Here is a 7,240-nt window from a genome sequence, read left to right as displayed (position 1 = left end):
TGGCTACAAACTGAGATTGCCAGACAACAACTAAAGCCGCTCGTGGATTTGGATTCCCCGCCGTTATTTTTAGCTTGTCCATAAAACGATTTTAGAGCGGGTGCAAATGCCAAAAGCGCGAATGATTCGAATATTTTCGGTCGAGATAAATGACACCGATCGAATGAAACGCATTCGAGCAATGCAACTTTAAAACGGTTCGATCATCGACAAGGTTTTTTTTTAATCTTTAGGTGAATTGGAAGTAGGTTGATGCTTGTTTGGTGGACGAGGTTGAGAGATAGACATCAAAAGACAAGCAGTTTGTTTTGAACGTTAGTATACGATATTTTATTTGTCTATAAATGTATTTGTTTTTAATAAAATTCTATAAAGAAACCCAATAAGTTTTATTTTAGATTACAATATAGATACAACACATCCTCCAAACCTTATTTTCATCATGGGATTTAAAAGATTGCTTCCTGGCAAATTCTTTTAAGTCTATTCAAATTCAATATACTGCAGACAGTAACTAGAAATCAACCTTTCAATAAAATATAAAAACAGAAATATCTCACAATTAAAATTATATCACGAATAAACATTGAATGCCTAATAAAATATTTAAATTAAATTAGGTTGAGAGATGGACGTCAAAAGACAAATAAATTCTATAATGAAGTCCGCTAAGCATTTTTCAGATTACAATATACATTTAATACATCCCGGTAATCATCTTTTTACCATGGAATTTAAAGGATTGTATCCTGGTAATACATCCGAAGTCTATTTAAATTAAATATATTACAAAGCGTAACTGCAAATTAACCTATCAATAAAATATGAAGATAGAAATGTTTCAAAATTAAAATTATATCAAGAGTAAACAATAAATGTCTAATAAAATATTTAAATTAAATTAAGAAAATTTGTGTAATTTAAAATTAATTTGTTTATATTTTGTGCATGTACTAAGACAAAATACAGTAACTTTCTTCCTATGATGGTAAGAACAATTATCAAAATGCATCACTCCTGACATTTGGATTGGCATTTTATTTGTGGAGAAAAGACGTCCCCTACTAAACTTTTCTATTTAAATTAAAATTACATCCATTATATATTAGAATACAAAATAAGGAAGACTATAAGTGCACAATTAAAACTACATTAACAGTATTAAATAAAATGGTGCATTGAAATTGGAAAACGTCTCACACCCAGGAGCAGGAAATAATTATTCAGATCATCTAAAATTGATAATAAAGAAATATCTGAATAATTTAAAATGCATTACTTATGAGTAGCATTTGCAGCAGAAGGAAGATTAGAAAGAAGAAAAATTTCTGGAAGCAGCACTAATTGATTGCTGAACTAATATTATGATTAATAAAGATCAATTTGCTATCAAAAAGAATAGCAGCGACTCTTAAGTCAGAGACCTTGTAACCCCAAAAGGTTTTCCAAGCATTATTATATGGTTTCTTTAAATCTGAAGATTCTATCAGCCTATTGAGTACTTTTTCCACATTGCATATGAAATGATAGCTCAATTCACCACCTATACCCTAACTACACTATGGAAAATCTTCTCAAGAAGTATACCAATACTATTTTAGAGAGTTATAGGAGATAACACCTATGATATCTGGCCTTGGCTTGAAAAAACCAATAAGTAGAAAGATTGACAAATACCTCCTTTTATGTTTTTGCTTCCCTATATTCGGTTTCCTGAACAAAAGAGAGTGTCCTTTCCAGGTCTTTTACTTCAGTTACTTCAACTGATTGCTGGACATATTTATGTTACTTACTTTGACAAATTGGAAATGGTCCCCTTAGCTACTCATCCTCTTGCAGCTTAGTCTCAAATAATCCAAAATCATATAAGTATCCCAAAAGGTGTCAGCTATCACTCCAATGTGATTTACAGATCTTGGCATTAATATTTATTTATTTATTAAGTATCAACAGTCTGATGGATTCCATTTATAAATAAATTTTATTTTAAAATAAAAAGTACTTTAGAAGTAGAATATTATAACAATATTCTACACTATCACGATTCAGGGTTATAGACATAATGGAGCATTTTTTGTTATTGAAGAAGAGTGCATTTGTACTACACCAGTCTACAATTATAAAAGTTTATCTGCAGATCATCCACAGACCCAATCCTTTGTATAACCTATGTATAATTTAAAATCATCTCCAAAAAGCAAAGCTTCAGACTTGCCCCTTGTAGTGCACAGGTTATTAATGGCAATCAAAAATAATAAATGTCCCAAATTGGACCCCAATTTCAACAAATTGTGGCCTATTTGATAAATATGATGGAAATAAATAAATTAAGTTAATAGTGATTGTTTTCATAAAGAGGTTATAATATTGAGGTGCTTTACTTTATCAAATGCCTTCTCCATATCACTATAAATAACATCTACTTGTTTCTTTTCATTTAAGGCATTGTATCTGACAAAAAGATTGGTCAATGTAGACTTCTTAGGTAAAAATCCATATTGGTGCTCAGATATGTTGAACTTGACATCATACTACCGCCTATTAAAAAAGGCCAATTCAAAAACTTCTGAGATTGCATTGAGAATTGTATCTGGATGATAATTTGTTTCATCATTCTTGACAATGGTATTACTTTGCTTAAACACTAAACTTTTGGATATATTGAAGATTGTAGACTAAGATTAAAAATAGGAATAAGAGGTTTTACTAATACATCATTGCCGCCTTTAATAACATAGTCAGGCAGTCCATCAGATCCTGTAGATTTATTTCCCTTAAGTTTTTTAATGGCATCTAAGAATTCCTTTTTATCAAATAACTTATTGCAAAAGTAATTTTTAAGTGTAGGCTTTACTTGGTTAATAGACAAATCAGAAGCAAACACAGAACTAAAATACTTCGCAAACATGTTTGCAATATATAAAATTATAAGAAATCTGAGCAGGTATATCTAAATTATTCTTCGGGTTACAAATATAGGACCAGAAACTTAGGTTCTGTATTAGTATACTAAGTTCTAGATTTTGTAGATAGGCACCATATGCCAATTTTATTTTAATTTAAACTTTTTGCCTAAGATTTTTTCTTTGAGCAACCTAATAATTTCACCATTATACCAAACTGGAAATTCCTACCCAATTTGGGTGGACATAGGAACACACTGTACAAAAACATAATTAACAATCTTATAAAGTTCCGTCACAGTCAACATCACAGCAATTATACAGAGCATCCCAGTTAGTATTTTTAAATAACAACTCCATATGGATCAAGATATAGGAAATATATGTTTATCAATTTGTCTCAGCAAAAATAATTGATTGAATTTAGTAACTATATATTAAGATTTTAGTTTGTTGTCAAATGCCTTCAAGAAATCAATATAAATACTGTCAACTGCAATTTATTTCTCCAGGGATCTGGAGGATCCTTGGATCCCTCGGATCCACTAAATCCACAACCGCAAGAACCTTAACTATAGGAATATTAACTCTATGAAAAATGAATCTGTCAAATGCTTTTTAAAAGTCTGTATATATTGAATCAAGTCAGTGGTCAATCTCCAAAGGGTTTGCTGAACTGCATTATACTAAGCCATCTTAAACTGTATTGTCACCACTTAAAACCAAATGAAGTTGTTAATATTTGATTTTAGGAAATAGAATATGTTCCTTACTGGGTACATGTAAACTCAGCCATCTCTTTTATGTATAAGAAAAAATTGTACTTATTTTTTACATATATCAAAGTTGAAAAACTAACATGTTAATACCATAATATTTAAAAAAAAAACAACCTTAATTCTTAAAACCCCTTCTGTGGCTTGTCCTGTAGCATTCCCCAAATTTTAACCAAAACCCATATATCTTCTAAAAATAACATAATTCTTGTTTAGAGGCAGTGCAAGTGTTTCCAAAAATAGAAGCTTAAACTTTTTAAATGTCTTGTATCTTCTGTTTGTTAAGTTAATAAATAATAGTTGTTTATGGATCTCTTAAATTTTATGGTATTTTCATGTGGTTAAAAATAGTGAAGGAAGGGCAATTTCATAGTTCTTAGATTAACACAATGCCTCAGTAAATCTCTTTTAGTATGAATAAAAATAGGAATGTTATATGTAGTTATTTTTCACTATAATTTTAATACTAAATGCCCACCACTATCTTACTATAGTGAAATAAAATTTAAATATTTTCTATGAGAAAGAACAAGGAGGACAACAGCATATATTATTTTAAACAATTTTAGGTCAGGGTACTTACAATGAAAAATGCTCCATTCATTCTGATTTAAATTTAAAACATGTAGGTCTAACTTCTATAATCTACATGATAATTAAATGCAATATATACTCAATACAGCCATTATGTAAATATTTATGCATGTCTGCACTTAAACTTGAATGCAGGCACTTTGTATTTACTTTAAGAAGTTCCAGGACATGTTTGAAATAGAAGTGTTTGTTTATGTTTAAGAAAAGATGTTACTTGAGGTCAGGTTTAGCAAACTAATTTAAATCCACATACATTTTTAGATGAAGATCATTTTAAAATATATTAAGAAATATTTACTTAGATAATGGGTTTGTTGTTATGGAATAACATTTTTTAAAAATTGCCTAGAAATTACATATTATCTGGATTTCATTTTGGAAAATATTTATATTAAAAATATTAATGTTTTTAATTAATTTTAAGGTTTATGTTTCAGGACTTTCTATCTTCTAATTAAAAAATATAGCTCCATACCATGAATATTAATGTAACTTTGGAATTTCAAGAAAAATTACAATAATAATGTTTGCTTTTATGATAATTAACTGCATTGGTATCATGAATCATTATTTACATGCACTATAAACTGTGGTTAAGATTTCCAATGATTAAGTTTGTTAAAAAAAATTAATTGAATACTATATAAATAAAATAATGATGAATGTACCCTACATAATACTTTGTGTTAATCATAATTTTTTATGATGAATCCTTGACCCATACTTAAGCCTTAATTATAATTAAATTTAAGCAAATTTATGTCTGTTCATAAAATTTTGCTTACAAAAATTTGTTTAGCCATTCATTGCTTGAAGTGCAAGGACGAGAGTGCAACTAGAAGACAAAAGTACCTATCTATTTAGAGTTTATTTGTTTACTTAACAAAAAGAAACTAAGAAAGCATTAATAATAACCCAATTACACCAACTGTAGGATTAATGAGTGGCCCTCTAAGATATACTAAATTACTGACAATTAAAAGTATTAAGTCCATGTAAGTCTTGGCAGAACATGCACACAATATTCTGGAAAAGGATGCCAAAGAATTTATAAGGGAATTCATGATTTACTTCTCTGAACTTCCTCGCATTTATATGCAAGGAAATAATAAAGGTCTTTGTCTTTTTATGGAGAATGTATGTAGCAGCTGTGGTTCAATTCAATCAAGATTCATTCACGTCTAAGCCTTTACCGTTTTTTAAGCCATAATTAGTAATCATTTTGCAGAAATTACGGTACTGGCCAATACCGTGAAGCACAGCAAAAACATTCCTGGCATATTATATTCATCTGTTGTGCATAATAGAAAAAATATACGTGACAAAATGCATTTGGGTCGTGTAACATTGCTAACCACAAGAGATTGATTATGTTTATGGCCGCAGTGGAAAAATAATTTAAAAAATGTAAGAAAAACATGGGAGCAACCAGTTTACAAAAAAAACATGAATCATAAACACTGATAAACACCCATCAAAAACTATCGACTTAATTATGGAATATTCTCTTACCGATTGAATAAAACACACTGAAATTTGTACGGGGCTTGACGCTATTTAGTTTATTGCCACAATTACGCGGAATTAAATAATTAAGCTCGTTTAATTTAATTAAAACAAATTCGAAAAAATTATATACATTTATAATAAATAATGAAGGAGGCCGACATGTTCGATAAAAATAAACGTCAAAAGTGACACTAGACGTGACCTGACTGACAGTTAAATTGACGTGTATGACGGAAGTAGAGATGGCGAGTTACGTCGCAGTCGATAAAGACGGAACATGCATTTAAAAAAAAGGCGGTAATCATAGCAATGTTTAAATATTTAAACATGTTGGATTCCCTTTAGCGATTAATTATTGATTTATTTTAAAAAAAATAGAATCAGGGTGAGTCGTGTGTCTATTGCTCTTAATATATAGGAATAAATGAGGGTCCAGTACTTCTATAATCGTGTCAGGCCTGTGGCGCCTTCGCCATTTACCTGCATACGTAAAAATGAATGAACCAGTAAGTTTTCTTTTTATAGTTCAAACAGATTTTTTTTAAATTACAGATGAAAAAATTGTAAACTCTTTTCAGGGCTACGAGAGCAGAGTTACATTATATAACATTTTAAGAAAAATTGCCCTTTTTCCAAAAACCTTGTTTTCCAGACATACTGAAATATATATCTAATTTTGAAGAGTGCAGCTTTCGTGTTAGTTAAGTTAATAATTTAACTTAAAACTTTCCCTTTTTAGAAATAAAATATTTTTGGAATTTCCTGTAACGTTTAAAAAAATCCCGAACCTTGCGTTTAATTCATTTTATTTGAACCAACGCTATTACGAATTCGAGGTTCTTTTGACTTATGGATATGTGGTAAATTATGAATTTAAGAAAAAATTATCCTTTTCCTAAAATCTATTTTTTTTTTATCGCTCGTGTGAATTAAAAAAAACTGAGAGGTGTCTAATTATTCTATTTGAGCCACCCCTACAAGAATTTTTAATAGTGCTGTTTACGTATTTTATTGAGTTGGTCATTTATTATTAGGAAAAAAATACCTTTTTCAGAAAAAAATTTTTTTTTAGCCCCCGTATATGTTTTAAAAAATCCAGAATCATATGCGTTTAATTATTATACATATGTATATTTCAGCCCCCAATTGGGGTGGCTTAAATAAATTTTAAGCCCCACCAATAATGATTAATCTATTATGAATTTCGGTTTTTTAGTAACATTGGTTATATTTTAACAAAAAATTGCTCTTTTCCAAAAATTTATTTTTTTCAAACCTTATATTGAAAAATACAAAACTTTCAAAAAAATGCTGAATATATATTTAATTATTTTATTTGAGCCATCTAGATTTCATATTTTTTTAGTTATATTATAAATTGATGTGTTGAAAATTTAATTCAAGAATTAATTATTTCATTATAATTGGTGATTTCTGGATTATACCCAGATAGCATAA

This window comes from Anthonomus grandis, chromosome 12 (assembly GCF_022605725.1).
Source record: "Anthonomus grandis grandis chromosome 12, icAntGran1.3, whole genome shotgun sequence".
Classification (NCBI taxonomy): Eukaryota; Metazoa; Arthropoda; class Insecta; order Coleoptera; family Curculionidae; genus Anthonomus; species Anthonomus grandis.
This window is presented reverse-complemented; position numbering follows the sequence as displayed.